This window comes from Manis pentadactyla, chromosome 2, assembly GCF_030020395.1.
Source record: "Manis pentadactyla isolate mManPen7 chromosome 2, mManPen7.hap1, whole genome shotgun sequence".
Taxonomy (NCBI): Eukaryota; Metazoa; Chordata; class Mammalia; order Pholidota; family Manidae; genus Manis; species Manis pentadactyla.
In genome coordinates, this window is record NC_080020.1 from 1,891,870 (window position 1) to 1,907,543 (window position 15,674).

At 44.2% G+C, this 15,674-nt stretch overlaps 1 long non-coding RNA gene across 1 annotated transcript; it reads left to right on the forward strand.

Moving 5' to 3' along the window:
- Positions 1-2,688: 2,688 nt before the first annotated feature.
- Positions 2,689-10,297, forward strand: LOC130679865 (uncharacterized). Its single transcript, XR_008992846.1, has 3 exons — positions 2,689-2,812; positions 3,320-3,403; positions 9,445-10,297. It is a non-coding gene; the product is annotated as an uncharacterized LOC130679865 (long non-coding RNA).
- Positions 10,298-15,674: the final 5,377 nt, after the last annotated feature.

The window sequence follows — 15,674 nt, forward strand, 5'->3', positions numbered from 1 at the left end:
CACTCCTAGGAATTTACCCTAAGAATGCAGCAATCAAGTATGAGAAAGACCAATGCACCCCTATGTTTATCGCAGCACTATTTACAATAGCCAAGAATTGGAAACAACCTAAATGTCCATCGGTAGATGAATGGATAAAGAAGATGTGGTACATATACACAATGGAATACTACTCAGCCATAAGAAAAGGGCAAATCCAACCATTTGCAGCAACATGGATGGAGCTGGAGGGTATTATGCTCAGTGAAACAAGCCAAGCAGAGAAAGAGAAATACCAAATGATTTCACTCATCTGTGGAGTATAAGAACAAAGGAAAACCTGAAGGAACAAAACAGCAGTGGAATCACAGAACCCAAGAATGGACTAACAGGTACCAAAGGGAAAGGGACTGGGGAGGATGGGTGGGTAGGGAGGGATAAGGGGGTATTAAGATCAGCATGCATGGGGGGGTGGGAGAAAGGGGAGGGCTGTACAACACAGAGAAGACAAGTAGTGATTCTACACCATTTTGCTATGCTGATGGACAGTGACTCTAAAGGGGTTTATAGCGGGGACCTGGTATAGGGGAGAGCCTAGTAAACATAATATTCTTCATGTAAGTGTAGATTAAAGATAACAAAAAAAAAAAGAAAGAAAAGGGGGATTACTCCATGATAGGATAAAACTGTAAATCAATGATTAATGCATGCTTTAAATATCCTTAACTTTGATCACTTAAAGGGTGTCAGATGATCGGCTATGGAGGTACACTTTTCTGATAATACTCCTTTCTCTTAAAAAAAAAAAGCAGTTCCTGTGTGGTGACCTCCAATGAGTTCTACACAATGGTATAAAGGGAGATCAAAGTGTGGGCAAAAGGTCTATTTGTGTTTATACAGAGGATCAAAGCCTAATTTGGCTACCTAGAAAATGAACTAAGATACGATATGAAGAAGAACTTCCAACATCAGCACTCTCTGGAAGAGTCATACCAGAAGATGATCATCAAAAAACCTCAACAAAGATCCTGGCGCTGATGCAGTTGTAGCTGCATTCATCCCACCGGTTCCGGGACTTGCCATTGGAATGAAGAAGGAGATATCTAACCTGGCCTGTGCATACAGTAAAACAACAAATTTGACTGGATCTACACTGTTGGAACTCAACCAAGAATTAGGAGAAGTGCAAATTGTAGCACTCCAAAATCTTACAACTACAGACTATCTACTGTTAAAAGAACATATGGGATGTGAACAGTTCCCAAGAATGAGCTGTTTTAATTTGTCTGATTTCTCTCAGACTGTTCAAGTACAGTTGGACAATATCCATCATATCATAGACAAATTTTCACAAATGCCTAGGGTGCCTAACTGGTTTTCTTGGCCTCACTGGAGATGGCTGGTAATTATAGATCTGCTTTGGTTATGTAACTGTATTCCTATTATGTTAATATGTGTGTGCAATTTAATTAGTAGTTTAAAACCTATACATGCTTAAATTACTCTACAAGAAGATATGTCAAAGAAATAATCAATCTTCCCATGTTTTCTTCCGCCTGCTACTTCTATAGCTTTTCTTCTTCCTTCCTAATTACAACCCTTAAATAGAATTCGTGCCTCATATCGAATTTACCGAGTATCATAATTCCTCCAAGTGGTAAAGATACCTCAAGACAAATGCTGGGCATAGAAGCCACAGGGCATAAATCTGCAAAGAAGTAAAAAGCTAACCTTTTCAAACAATATGGCTTCTCTCTCACTTACCAACTTTACATTTCCGTGTTTGGCCCCAGAAGATGACTGGTTAGCCAGAGATGGGTAAGATTCCTCAAGGGAGGAACAACCTAAGACAGGCACAGTCACAGGGGGGCCATCTGGTGAGAAAATGGGGATCAACAGAGGTGAGGCTTAGAACCTCACCCCCCCACTGTTTTGAGAGAAATCTTCTGCATCCGTGGATGTTTTATTGCCCTTGTCTAGCTTGGATTAATACTTAGTCTATAGGCACACACCTGATCATCTACATTTGCCCTCTTACAGCACTAAACTATGTTTTCTACCTTTATCTTGCATCTACCTACCGCTCCAGCATTTTATTAAAAATAATAATAATAATAATAAAGGGAGAAATGTGGGATCCACATATAAATCAAGTATAAAAATCAAACGAATATTCATATTTGACCTGATTGTTTATAGTTCATAATGCATGATCAAAACCGAAAGTTTCTGTGATGACTGCCCTTGCACTGTTCACCATGTAACTTATTCACTATGTAAGAACTTGTTCACCATGTAAGAACTTGTTCGTTATGCTTCAGAAGATTGGAGACTGTTGAGAATTAGGCTTGGGGTTGATTAATGATTGTGCATTGAGTCCCCTATACAGAATTTTATTGTTGTTAACAACCATTTGATCCATAAATATAAGATATGCTCTCTCAAAAAAAAAAAAAAGTTTAGTAAGGACTTTGGCAGGAAGGAGGCAGGACCACCGGGTTCTAAGTCATCTCAGTGGGTTACCTCCCCACCTCTGTGCTCCAGCCGGGCTACCTGGCGCCAGGTGTACCCTACTTGGTCATCCTAAAGGCCACAACTCCCTCCACCTGGAGAGGCAGGACTGCAAAGAGGCCACCAAGGCCTTGGCCTGGGACCTGCTTGCAGCCTCTCCCTCCAGAGATGGAACAGACAAGCCACCACACGCAGCACAGGACTCACCGGCTGTCGTTTGGGCTGCGGCCGTGTCCGTGACAGGGACGTTCTTGCCCAGCGCAGCTCCATTTCCCGCGGTGAAAGCCTGCACCCTGGAGAAGATAACAAGCCGCGTGACCTGGTGTGACTTGTAAATGAAAGTTTTCCTGTCCTCTTTTTCTTAGCTTTTTCTTTCTTTTTAAAACTTCCATTCCCTTGGGGGAGGTGTAGAGGCACGCCCTTTCTTTAATAGGCCGGGTTTGTGTAAGGCAAGTCGGGCTGGTATGGGAAGCTGGGAGTGTGCAGCCTGCATGAATAGCGCATGCAGTATTTATGCGTTTTCACAGCCTAAGTAGCATGAAGTCCTCCTCCTGTCCTCTGACGCTCTCTATGCATGTGGCCAGGGACAGAGGAGGGGCGTTGTAAAATTACCAAAGAGCAGAGGGCAATAAATGGAACCTACACAAAATGTGGAGTTTCTGAGGACAATTCCAGCAAGGAGCAGCTTACCTGCCAGGAACAATTCTCCAGAAACCCCAAATCTCTAAGTCTGAGAAAAACTCAGGCTTTGAGACCAGGCAGACGCCCCTTCACCTCAGACCATGTCATTGCAACTGGGTCCTCATCTGCGTTTCCACTTTCCCGGCAGGCAGTGTTACCTCCAAAGGGGAAAAACCTGGCCCACCACACACACCCCTTGCCCAGCTGCGGTGGGGCCGAAGCAAGGTAACAGGTAGGAAAGAGATTTTGAAAGTTTAAAACGTACAAATTCAGAAGTCTGCAGAAGCATATCTTTGAGTTTCACTACAAAAAAGGATATGATCTTAAGAGATCTCTTTTCTTGTAACAGTCCAAGTAAACAAACATCACAGGTATTTTTACAATTTAGCAGCTCTGCATTTCATTAGTTTGTCAGGAAGTCAAACAACATACCTACTAAAACTCATTAAAAAGTTGGAAACTCTAATTCTGACTTTTATTTATAACTCAAGTTCAGTGAGCTGGCACCAACCTTTCAGAACGCATTTTTTTTTCTTTTTTCAAGAGAAACGCAGGATGACTGAATCAAAACCAGTCTGACTGCCGCTTTCTCGGCTTACTGATTTCCTTTCCGTCTGTGCCGCCAGGACCCCAGGCTGCTCCCTTCTTGGGCTGCTGGTTGCGTAGGAACCATTCTTGCCCTGGATAGACTGTGAAATATGAAGAGACCACATCCAGTGTTCAGAGTCAGCCCTGGAAGAGGTGGGGGGGCAGACCCGGGGAGGGGCAGACCCCACCGCAACCAAAAAGGGCAAATGCACCCTCGTTGCCAGCAGGGATGGGTTGGCAATAAAGACAGCAGAGACCAATTCAGGAAATCCATGAGCTGGGTAGTGACTTTTGGAGATGAGCTGTTGTTACCTTCATTCCAGTTCTCCTTACAACAGAAGCAAAAGCCCAGTACACAGTAGCAAAGCCCTAGGCTTTGCTTAAAGATCTGAGGCGCATACGGACTCTCCTTCCTATGTAAATAGTTTTGACAAATTGCTTGTTTTTGAAGTCTGAGCCTCATTTTCTTCTTTGTAAGAAGGATGCAATAACATAGTATTTTAGGGTGTCATCTTGAGGATTCAAAACATTCCATGCTAAATGCCTAATGTAGCGCTTGGCACAGAGCATGTCCCAAATAAAGAGAAGTAGTAATTGTTATTCTGTAAAATGCTTTTTCTGCATCAGCTGACATGATCATGTGGGGAGCTTTCCTCTGTTCTGTGGATGTGTTGTATTATATTGATTAATTTTCATATATTGAATCATCCTTGCAATTCGGGAATAAGTCCCAGTCAGCCCTGGTATATAATCTTTAAAGTGTACCGTTGAATTTGTCTGCTAGTATTTGTTGAAAACATTTGCACCACTGTTCATAAACAATACTGGCTTGTAATTTTCTTTTCTTGTGGTGTCTCTGCTGAGTCTGCTGTCAAGGTGATGCTGGCTTCATAGCATGAGTGGAAGATTGGTGTTAATTTTCCCTTAAATGTTTGGGAGAATTCTGCAGTGAAGTCATCTGGTCCATGGCTTTTCTTTGTTGTGAGGTTTTGATGACTGATTAATCTCCTTACTAGTTGTAAATCTATATTTTCTATTCCTTCATGATTCGGTCTTGATAGATGTGTGTTTCTAGGAATGTATCCATTTCATTTAGGGTATCCAGTGTGTGGGTACACAAATGTTAGCAGCATTCTCTTTTTAGAGCTTTTATTTCTGTAGAATCAGGAGCAATGTTCCCCTTTGATTTCTGATTTTAGTTGAGTCTCGTTGCTTCGTCAATTTAGCTACAGGTTTGGCAATTTTGTTCATCTTTTCAAAGAACCAGATTTTGGTTTCATTGCTTTTTCTCTATTGTTTTTCTGTTCTCTATTTTGTTTATCTCTGCTCAAGTTTTTATTTTTTTCCTTTTGCTAGCTTTGAGTTTAGTTTGCTTTTCTTTTATAGTTCCTTAAAGAGTGAAGTTAGGTTATTGATTTGAGATCTTTCTTTTTTCTTGATGTCAGCATTTATAACTCTAAATTTCCCTCTCAACCCTGCTTTTCTGCATCCTGTAAGTTTTGCATGCTCTGTTTCTAGTTTCCTTGTCATTTGTCTCAAGGTGTTTTCTAATCTCATTCATGATTTTGTTTTTGATCCATTGGCTCCTTAAGAGTATGTGGTTTAAATGTTGCTCATGTGAAACCTTCATAAGATTGTATGTCAATGATACCTTAATTTTAAAAAAAGAGTATGTGGTTTAATTCGCACATATTTGTGGATTTTTCAGGTTGCCTTCTGTTATTGATTTCTAATTTAATTCCATTGTGGTTGGAAAAGAATCTCCATATGATTTCAATCTTTTGTAATTTATTAAGTTTTGTATTGTGATCTAACAGATGATCTGCCCTGGAGAATGTTCCGTGTTCAGTTGAGAAAAATGTATATTCTGCTGCTGTTGGGTGGACTGTTCTGCACATGTCAATAGCTCCAAGTCTATAGTGTTGCCAAGTCCACTGTTTCTTAATTGACCTTCTGTCTGGTTGTTCTATTCATTATTGAAAATTGGGTTACTGAAGTCTCCTACTACTATCTTAATACTTTCTATTTCTCCCTTCAGTTCTGCCTGTTTGCCTGATATATCTTGGAGCCCTAATGTTTTGTGCATATATGTTTATAATTGCTATATCTTCTTAGTGAATTGACCATTTTATCCACATTTAGTATCCTTCTTTGTCTTTTGGAGTAATTTTTGACTTCCAGCCTGTTTTGTCTGGTATTTGTAAAGCCATCTCAGCTCTCTTTGGGTCACTATTTGCATGGTGTATCTTCTTCATCCTTTTACTTCCAAGCTAATTCTGTATTTAAAGTAAGCCTCATGTTACCAGCATATATTTCAATTTTCTAAATCTATTCTGTCACCAATGTCTTTTGATAGGGGGGTTTGGTCCATTTACATTGGAAGTAATTACTGATAAGGAAGGACTGACTTTTGCCATTTTGTTATCTGTTTTCTGAATGTCTTATATCCTTTTTGTCTCTCATTTCCTCCATTACTGCCTTCTTTTGTGTCTAGCTGTTTTTGTAGCAATACATTTTGATTCCCTTTTCATTTCCTTTTATGCATATTCCACAGATATTTTCTTTGTTGTTACCATAGTGATTAAGGGATTACATATAACCTCCTAAATCTATAACATTGTAATTTGAATTGATACCAAATTAACTCAAATTGTATAAAAAATACTACTCCTATATAGTTGTTACACAAATTACATTTTATACATTATATATCCATTTTCATAGATTTATAATTACTTTTTATGCAGTTGTCTTGTAAATCCTGTAGTGGAGTTAAATTAAAAGTAGAGTTAAGTTCAAAATTACAGTAATACAATACAATAGATAATAATACTGGCCTTTATATTTGCCCATGTATTACCTTTACCAGAAATCATTACGTCTTCACCTGGCTTCAAGTTACTGTCTGTTTATTCCAACTTGAAGGTGTGATATTGTGATTGCTAATAAGAAATATATATTTGATCCTTGCCTCTGTTCCTGTTACAGAGCTCCTGAAAGCATTGGAATTTCCTAAATGAGGAAAGCAGTAAAGTTGTCTTTGTTATATTAATGAGATGACTTTTGCAAAGTCTTTAGATATCCTAAGGATGGGGTTGGTTGTCAGTGAGACCGACCATGTACTTAGAGGGGTGAATTTTCAGTCCTACCCTAAGAAGAGGAGAGGGTTGGAGATTGAGCTCAATCACCAAAGGCCAGTGATTTCATCAATCATGTCTATGTAATGAAGCTTCCATAAAAAAACCAAAAGGATGTGCTCAGAGAGCTTCTGGGTTGGTGAACCCATGGGTGTGTTGGGAAAGTGTCGTTTTTAGAGAGGACAGAAGCTCTGTGCCCTGCCCACACCTTACCTTATGCATCTTCTCCATTTGGCTGTTTCTGAGTTACATCCTTTTATAATAAACCAAGAATCTAGTAAGTAAAATGTTTCCCTGAGTTCTGTGGGTGACTAGAGCAAATCAATCAAACCCAAGGAGGAACTGTGGGAACATCTGATCTGTAGCCAGTCAAAAGCATAGATGAAAACCCAGACTTGCGATTGGCATCTGAAGTGGGGCAGTGGAAGGCAGTGCAGGACTGAGCCCTTCACCTGCTGGATCTGACACTCTCTCTTTTGTGTCAGAACTAAGTTAATTGCTTAGTGGTGTTGGAAAAAACACGCATCTGAGAAGGACTTTCTTTAGCATTTATTGTAGAGAAAATTTAGTGCTAATGAACTCTCTCAGCTTTGTTTGTCTGGGATTATCTTGATGACTCCCTCACTTTTGAAGGATAGTTTTCTGGATAGAGAATTCTCAGCTTTCTTTTATTTTGCTTTTTTTTCCTTTCGTACTTCAAGTATATCATCCCACTGCCTTCTAGCCTCTCAGGGCTCTGCTGAGAAACTGGGGTGGAATCCTATTAAAGATCCCCTTGCATGATGAGTCCATGTGTTCCTTTAGTACTTTGAGCATATTTAAGAGAGTTGTTGTAGTCTTTGTCTAGTAAGTCCATAGTGAGCTTCACTGGAAACTGTTTTTGTCCATTTATTTTGTGACTTCAATGAGCCATTATTTCCTGTTTTTTTTTTGTATCCCTCATAGGTGTTGGTTAAAAATTGGGCATTTAATCATTTTAATGTCACAATTCTGGAGATCAGATTTTCCCCTTTCTCCAGAGTTTGTTTGTTTATTTGCTGAAGGCTGAAATACTCTGTGTGTTTTGAGACTTTTCAAGCTATTTTTGCAAAGTCTATTCCTTGCCATGTATACTCACATCTGTCTCTGCTGCTTTGGCTGCTGTTTAGCTGATGGTTTGACAGAGACTTCCTTGAATGCCAGAACCTGAAACAGACAAATAAAAAACACTGAAAGACAGAGGGGGGTGAAAGAGAGAGCAAGCCCCACTCCCAGTCCTGGTGGACTCACTCTGTGCTAGGGAAATCCTTCCGCTTAGTGTGGCTTGCTCTGAGACTAGGGATTAGCCTTAGGTAAAAGTTTGAGGTCTTCTCAGGATTTTCTGAGCACACATCTTACCTGGGTATGCACGTGACTTCTGAGGTTTCCCTATAGGAACAGCTGCTTTTGAATCTCCTAATTTCCCAAAGTGTCTCACCCTACTTTCTCTTCTGGGCCTTGGGCGGTCTATTGCGTATCTCCAATGAGAATCTATTGCCACAGGTGTCTGTGGGTGTGTAATCCCCTTGCAGCTTCTACGAGCAAAGCTTGCAGTTTTCTCTGCCTCTGTTCTGAGTTATTTGAGAAAAAGACTTGAGTGTCACTTCCCCAGCCAGGTTAGAAAAGACGTACATTATAATTTGCAAATAAGGTCGCTTTCTCCCTCTGGCTTAGAGAGGGGAACTAGGAACTGAGTTACCACCACTCAAGACCAAGACAGTTGCCATTCAGGCAAGGATTTTGTGTTTGTTTTTGGCTTTGCTTTGTTGATGGAGGAACATGAGGTGGGAGCTTCCTAGTCCACGGTTTTGCTGATGTTCCATCATTATTATTTTATGTGGATTGGCCACATACCAAAAACTGCACTGAGCTATTCTTTTTCCTCTTTGCCTTCCAAACTCACTCTCCCCACTTCTCTGTCCCTGTCTGTGTTCCACAGGCTGGTCTGTGCAGCCCCATCGATGGGCTCTCAGCCCCGGTGGGGGCAGAGGGAGGCTGCCCTTTGACTCCCTTCCTCAGTGTACACAGGTTGGCTGTCGCTTTCCATAAAATGTCACAGCTCTTCTCCAGTGACCCTCTCTCTATAGCTGCCCACCCTGGGATCTGGAACTGGCACATTTCCCTTCAGACCTGGTGGTAATAAAGGGCTTACCAGTCACCATCACCGTCTGCTGTTTCAGCCCCAAGGTCTTCCACATCCTTTATGCGGGCCCCTAAATCTTTCCACACCTTTGTAAATCACTCTTAATGAACACTCCTCACTTCCTCAGCCTGAAAAGACCATCTGTTTCCTGCTGCAACTCTGACTGACACACTGTACTGTTAGCTACATTCTCTTTCAGAGAAATGCTTCTGGTTTTGGAGAAATGTGCTCAAATACCAACAGATTCTGGGGGCTACTTTGGATCAAAAGATAGGAATTCACTTTCCTGGATGGACTTGTAATATTTGTCAGGATGATACTCATCTTGGGGTTCAGAAAATGTCTCTTTTTAACATGCACCCTCCGTCTTGTAATCTGTGTGAACAGGTTTATGGCTCAACTCCTACAAGGAAAATGAGTGAAAAGAAGGCTTTTCTCCCTTCACGGGCGGACCACGCAGAACAGCAGTGCCCCGTTACGTCGCATCACGCCTGCCCCGAGCGTGGGATCACCCTGCCTTCCCCCTCCCTGGCTGCGTGCTCAGCTGGACCTGCAAAGGGAGATAGCTAGTGTCTCCTGTGTCCAGAAAGCAGCTTCCTACGAGGGGAGGTCGCACACGTCAATGAGGTCTCCTCTGATTCATCCTCCTTGCTGCTGCCTTCCCCGAGCACACTGCTTTGCCAGGAGCCTCTGCCCACGAAGAATGAAAATCCTCAGAGTGTGGGCATCCCTGCCACGCCTCCCTCCCAGGCTGTGCTAGGCCCACTGAGCTGCTTTCGGTGGGAGAACCACTTCCATCCCAGCTCTCCCGGTGGCCCACACGTAACACTGCTTTTCATTCCAAGTGAACACATTTCCCAACCCTGTCCTCTAAGATAACATATATTCCAAATTCAAAAGCCTAGCGTTACACAATTTGGCCCCAGTCATCCGTCCTAGAAACTTAGCACATTTCCTCATACTCTTTTGTGCCATACCCTTAGCCCTTTGCACTGTTCCTAGCACAAACTGGGTGTTTGAAACGCGTTAGACTAATATTGACACAATCCTATGAGTTAAAGTTGTCTTTTAAAAAAAGATAACCACGCCAGAAAAATAAAGTTCTCTTTAAACATACACACACATGCAATGTTTGAATCTGAGCCAAAAGTGTTTTGAGATTTAGATATTTTAGACAAATATCCAGTAGCACCAGATAATGTTTGTATGTTAGCTTGGAGCATTTGCTTATACGTTTATTTGTATATATTTAAAGAGTGAAAAAGGTCTATTCAATGAAGAGATCTATTAGAGCAAAAGTTACATGTTCAAGCCCAATGTGCCTTTAACTAACTCTTTTAAGCAGATGGCCCTGATGACACTGGTCCTCCGGCAGCAGAGAGCCCGACATGTCATGCGTGAGATCGAGTCTGTTCTCAGCTGCATTTCAGCTCTCTGAACTGTACCTCTTGGTTTCTGAGAAAAGCCCTAAAGCAAATAACAAATCCCTGCTGTTCTCCCGCGTTGTCTCAATTTTACCACCCCTTGGAAAAGTCGATTACCTCATTTATCTGCTGACTTTTTTAGGTGCAAGCTTATTAACACTAATTTATTAAATTCACATTAGCATTCCAAACTTCAGTTCCTTAAACAGAAGAGCCAAACAAAAACAGTATCTTAAAAATTGGACTTAAGAATTTTTAATGCATTGAAAGAAAATAAACCAGTTCTGAACGTAGACAACTGTTTATCAGTGCAACGGAGACCATGGCTAGCTGATACTTAGATGAATTTCATTCTGCCAACATTCTCTGAGAGGCTGCTCTGTGTCAGGACCAGGCCGAAAGCTGGGGAAGGTCAAAGGCCAAAGGGGGCCACGGCTCTTCCCCCGCAGAGCACGCAGGAGTGTGGGGACAGAAGACGTGCACAGATTGCTGTAACCCAATTATTAAACTTCACTCTTTAGGTAATGTTTCAAAGCTACCCTTTAGTGAGCAGGTAAAAATGCTATTTTACCTGCATTATGTCACTTGATTCTCCTGACAAGTATATTCAGTAGGTGTTGCTCCTTGCACCTCAGGAATGAGGAAATCGAAGTTCATAAAATATGGGTGACACAGAGTTCAGTTAGCGAGTAAACCCGTGCTCACAAGGAGCCAGAAATTAATGGAGTTACAATTTTAGACAGATAAACTTCAAAAAAATTAAAACCTAATAATAACACAGCCGAGGGTCCAAATAATCCTCAAACCTAATTGTCAGTTCCACAATCATTCAAGATATGCCAAACACGCGGTGGTTGGTAGCTGACAACCTCGAGATACTTCTTGTTTGGAATAATTTCTTCACCGAAACCTTTTTTAAACAAACAAACCCTCAGGAAAAATATTTTCAAAATCTTTTTTCTTTTTCTAAAGCAGCAAAAATAGATTTAGACACAGCAAGAAAAAAGTGATCGTCGATTTTGATCTCAGCACAGGACTTATCTTCATAAATACCCAGAGTGGTATGTGGATGTGTGGCCAAAAATGATAAGATTATAGACTATCAGCTGGGAACACTGCACAATAGTGCAGTCAGGGAGTAATGCTCTTTCAGATCTGGCATATTTGAACGAGCTTTATTATTATTGTTTTAACATATTTTGAAAGTGAGAACAGTGGCCTAGGACATAATATTGTTGCTATGAGTGACTTGGTTTCTCTGGAACTTCGAATTTAGGCACAAGCTTTGCAATCCAATTACTTCCATTAATAAATAACAATGGCAACATTTGAAGAAGCACACCCCTGTTCCAGGGGCACCTCTCTAGGAGCCATGAAATGGGTGTTGTTGAGCACAGCCTCCCCGTGCGCAGGGACTGGGGTTAGCTGCAGAGGGGGGCAAGGCTGGGGCCGTATATGCAGCCTTGTTTGCACGGAGGCCAGCAATGAGAAGGAAGGGTCAAGAAACTGCAGAGCAAAACCTGGACTTCCTTCCGGCAGCTCCTGCACAGATGCCCAAGGAGCAGAGCAGACCCAGCTGCAGGACGGCTCACGATTCCCTCTGCCAGGGAAGGGGCTCAGGTTTGGAAGCAGTGGGCCTGAAGGCACTGCAGAGCCTTTGGAAAGAAACAGAGGCTAAGGTACTTGAGTGGCACGTATAAAGTCAGCAGGAATGGCGTTTTTAGTCAGGGTTCCTGACCCACCAGGAGGAGCCAGCCTCTGTGAGCGTGTATGTGCCTGGGCTGTGACCCGGGAGGGTGGGGGGCCCTGGGGACAGGGTGTCATGGGCCTGTCAGGAGGCATGACTTCGTGGGTGAGCGGTGGAGGCAGGCAACGGCTCGGGGGGTAGGCAATGCAGGGCCCAGCAGCGGAAGCTCTGGAACCCAGGGGGAAGAGCAGTTGCTGGTTTTCATCCTGGAACAGGGTTTATTTAACAAGATTTACCCAGTTGTGTATGTGTCCGCGTGGCCCAAGTGCAAAGAGAATAGAATATGAACTGTAAACACAAATTCAGGAGTTCAGGTCCGCTGCCTACCAGCCTGTGGCCTGTGCGCTTTGCCTCGGTTTCCTCACCTGGAAACGGGAGACGTGGAGAACCTGGTTCACAGGCCTCCTGGAAGGAACCAGGGAGCAAGGCCCTTAGTATTTCAGCCCAGTGAATATTATTACCATCATCAAAGGTCTACTTTGCATATGTAAACAACAAAACTTGCCCATAATTAGACATGACTTTCCAAGTATTAAACAATTGTTGTCTTTCCCTCCATTCCCTCCCTAGGTATTTCCGAACAGTGAGACTTTACCTGGGAAGCTGGGAGAGGCTCCCTCCTGGAAATGAAGGGCGATCCCTCAAAGGCGCCCCTTCCACATCCTCGGGGGACCCCCAGGAAGACGGGCTGGGGCTGCAGGTGCCACCGGAGGAGGAAAACGAGCAGCCTTCCACGGCAGCCTCTAGAGGGCAGTCTCCCTGTGCGCCCCCCTCCGCAGCCCCCCAAACCGGGCTGTGGGGTCAGTGGCACTGCCGGTGAAGACGGCCCCGAAGGGGGGCTATGCCCTCAGTCCTGCGCGGGCCCCATCCGGCCCTTCAGCACTTAGTGGTCTCCACACCCTTTCTGTCTTATCACCTGGGCTGCACCTCCTTGTTAGCACCCTTCAAACGGGATGCTCCCAGGGCCCCTCAAGATCACCCGGAGGAGGTGGGCCAGGCACCAGGCGGTTCCTCCCTCCCTTTCTTACCCCCTGGCCATATATTTATTGACTCCCTGCTATACACCTGGTGCTAAGACTTCACTAATTACCTGGGTCCAGGCTGAGCTCTTAAATTGGAAGAAGACAGCAAATAGTGTCAAAAGCACCTTGAAAACGAAGGACGTTTATGGGTGTGTTGGATGAATGCACTTGGGCTAATTAGAAACATGGTGAAATGACTTGGACTCAAATAAATTTAGCCTCAAGCTGGCACAGGGGCGAAGGTGGAGACAGTGGGGGGGTGAGATGGGCCGGGCAGAACCTGACCCTCCAAGCCGAGGCAGGGCACCCCTCCCCGCTCACCCGACCTGGCGGGGACGATGGGAGCTGAGAGGCAGTGGGGAGGATGCTCTGGGGCGGCGGACGCCCCTGCGGGCCACGCACCACATGCAGATTCCTGGGGGCTTCCGGCCTGGGGCTGTAAACGGGCACAGTCACTGCAGAACTTGGGGTTTCCCAGGAAGGAGTGAAGGTCCTTCAGTGTCACCCTGTGTCAAGGAGGGTTTTCCTGACATAAGCTACCGAGCAGCTCACAGAGATGTCACTCACACGAGCCCTGGGGCAGGCGGCGGCCTTTGCCCACACGCACCTTCTCTTTTTGTATTTTCCAAGGGCATTTGGACCCACAGTGCCCTGTGGCCCCTGGAGGCCGTGAGTAGGGCTTGGCATCTTGGGAATGTCCGCTGTGCTTTGTGGAACTGTCTGGAAGGGTCTAGTTCTGTTTGGAAAACAGAACTCATGGTTATTAATGTGAAAGTGTGACCCTACTTACTCCCTTCCTTCTAACAAATGCCACAAACTTTAAGTAAAATCAACGAAATCCCTTGGGTATCTAGATAAACACGTAAAATCAATTTGCCTTAATTGGCCTAGTCTATTAACCTTGAATTTTGGACGCACAGTGCACGGGCGCAATACTTTGACAAGTATTTCCAAATTCCTGCTATTTTATTTACTCTAGTCCCACTTTCTTTTTTTTACAGTGGAGTTCAATGTCTCCCAGGCATAGGCTTACAAGGACACATTCATCTCTGTGACTGACCCCATAATATTTACCTATAACACTCATAAAAATACCCTGCATGCCAAAAGCCACTAGCTGCAGGAAAACGATAAAATATAAAAATATTTAATCAGCCAGTGGGAATTCCCTTACATGTGAAATCAAAGGCTCTGTGGGAGGGTCTGGGTGACCTTGGAAGGCCGGCAGATTCCAGCCACGCTGAGGGACAGCAGGTGGGGACGCCTGCAGAGAGCCCGCTCTGGCCTGGGCGCCGTCACGTCCTGCAGAAGACACAGCCCGAAGGCTCGGCCTCGTGGCCAGGGGACCGAGGGGCACATGTGTGGACGCACTGTGTGGCCTTTCCCTGGGAGTCTGCAGCTTGTCCTGCCCTTCCAGACCCTTCCCACCACCCTATGTGCAAGGCTGGGTCTTTTTTCTAAAAGGAGCACCATAAAGGGTTTCTTTTTCCTTTTTAATTTTTTCCCCCAGTTTTACTGAATATAAGTGACATAGAAGATTGCATAAGTAAGGTGTACAATGTGGTGATTTGATACATGTGTATGTTGCAAAACATTTACCCCAGTGAGGTGAGCTAGCACATCATGCACCTCACATATGTGGAGGGTCTCTTAGGGAGAAGGCGGAGGACTGACAGTGGGAAGTGGGGTGGCTGCATGAGCCCCAGGTAAGCGGTTCTGGCTCCCGGCCCAGCTCTGCGGCCAAATATCCAGACCAAGTCACTGCACAGCTCTGGAAGTTGGAGGAACCTATGATTTTCAGCCCTAGTGGTCCCAAGAAGCACCCCTAGATTAGAGAGGGGTGACGTGTAACGCCTGGATTTCTGGCCCTCACTCCCATTCCCATGTCAGTCAACTCTGGCTTTTTAAAGTTTTGGATTACACATAATACTAAATTCACAGAAACTGTGTTACTGTTAAAAAGAAAAGTTTAAAGACCACTAGACCAAGAAGAGATTTCCATTCAATATGAACATAATTTGAGGCTCAGTATTATTTCAGACTCCAGTTCCCCTCTCCTTGGCATACACCCCTGCCAAAGCTGGTCAAAGCTAGTGTGTTACATCTGGCGCCCCACTAAGGAGCTGTCAGGGGCACGAGTGCCAGGACTGGGTCTGCCTGAGAGATGGGGTTGGGTGGCGTGATTCAAGGTTGCTACCCTGTTTTGCCAAGGATGGCGCAGCTCCACCAGCTGCAGACCGAGCCAGTTGGCAGAGTGCCTTTCTCCCCTTTCGAGTTACTTTCCACGAGAATGGCACCAAAGCAGTGTAGGGTGTCCGCCTGGCTGCCAACTTTATGCTTTTCTTTTAACTGAATCAGGCCCCTTCCCAGGACTCAAGAAATCCAGGGAGACTGAGCTGGGGGCACACAGGAGTGCCAGGCACT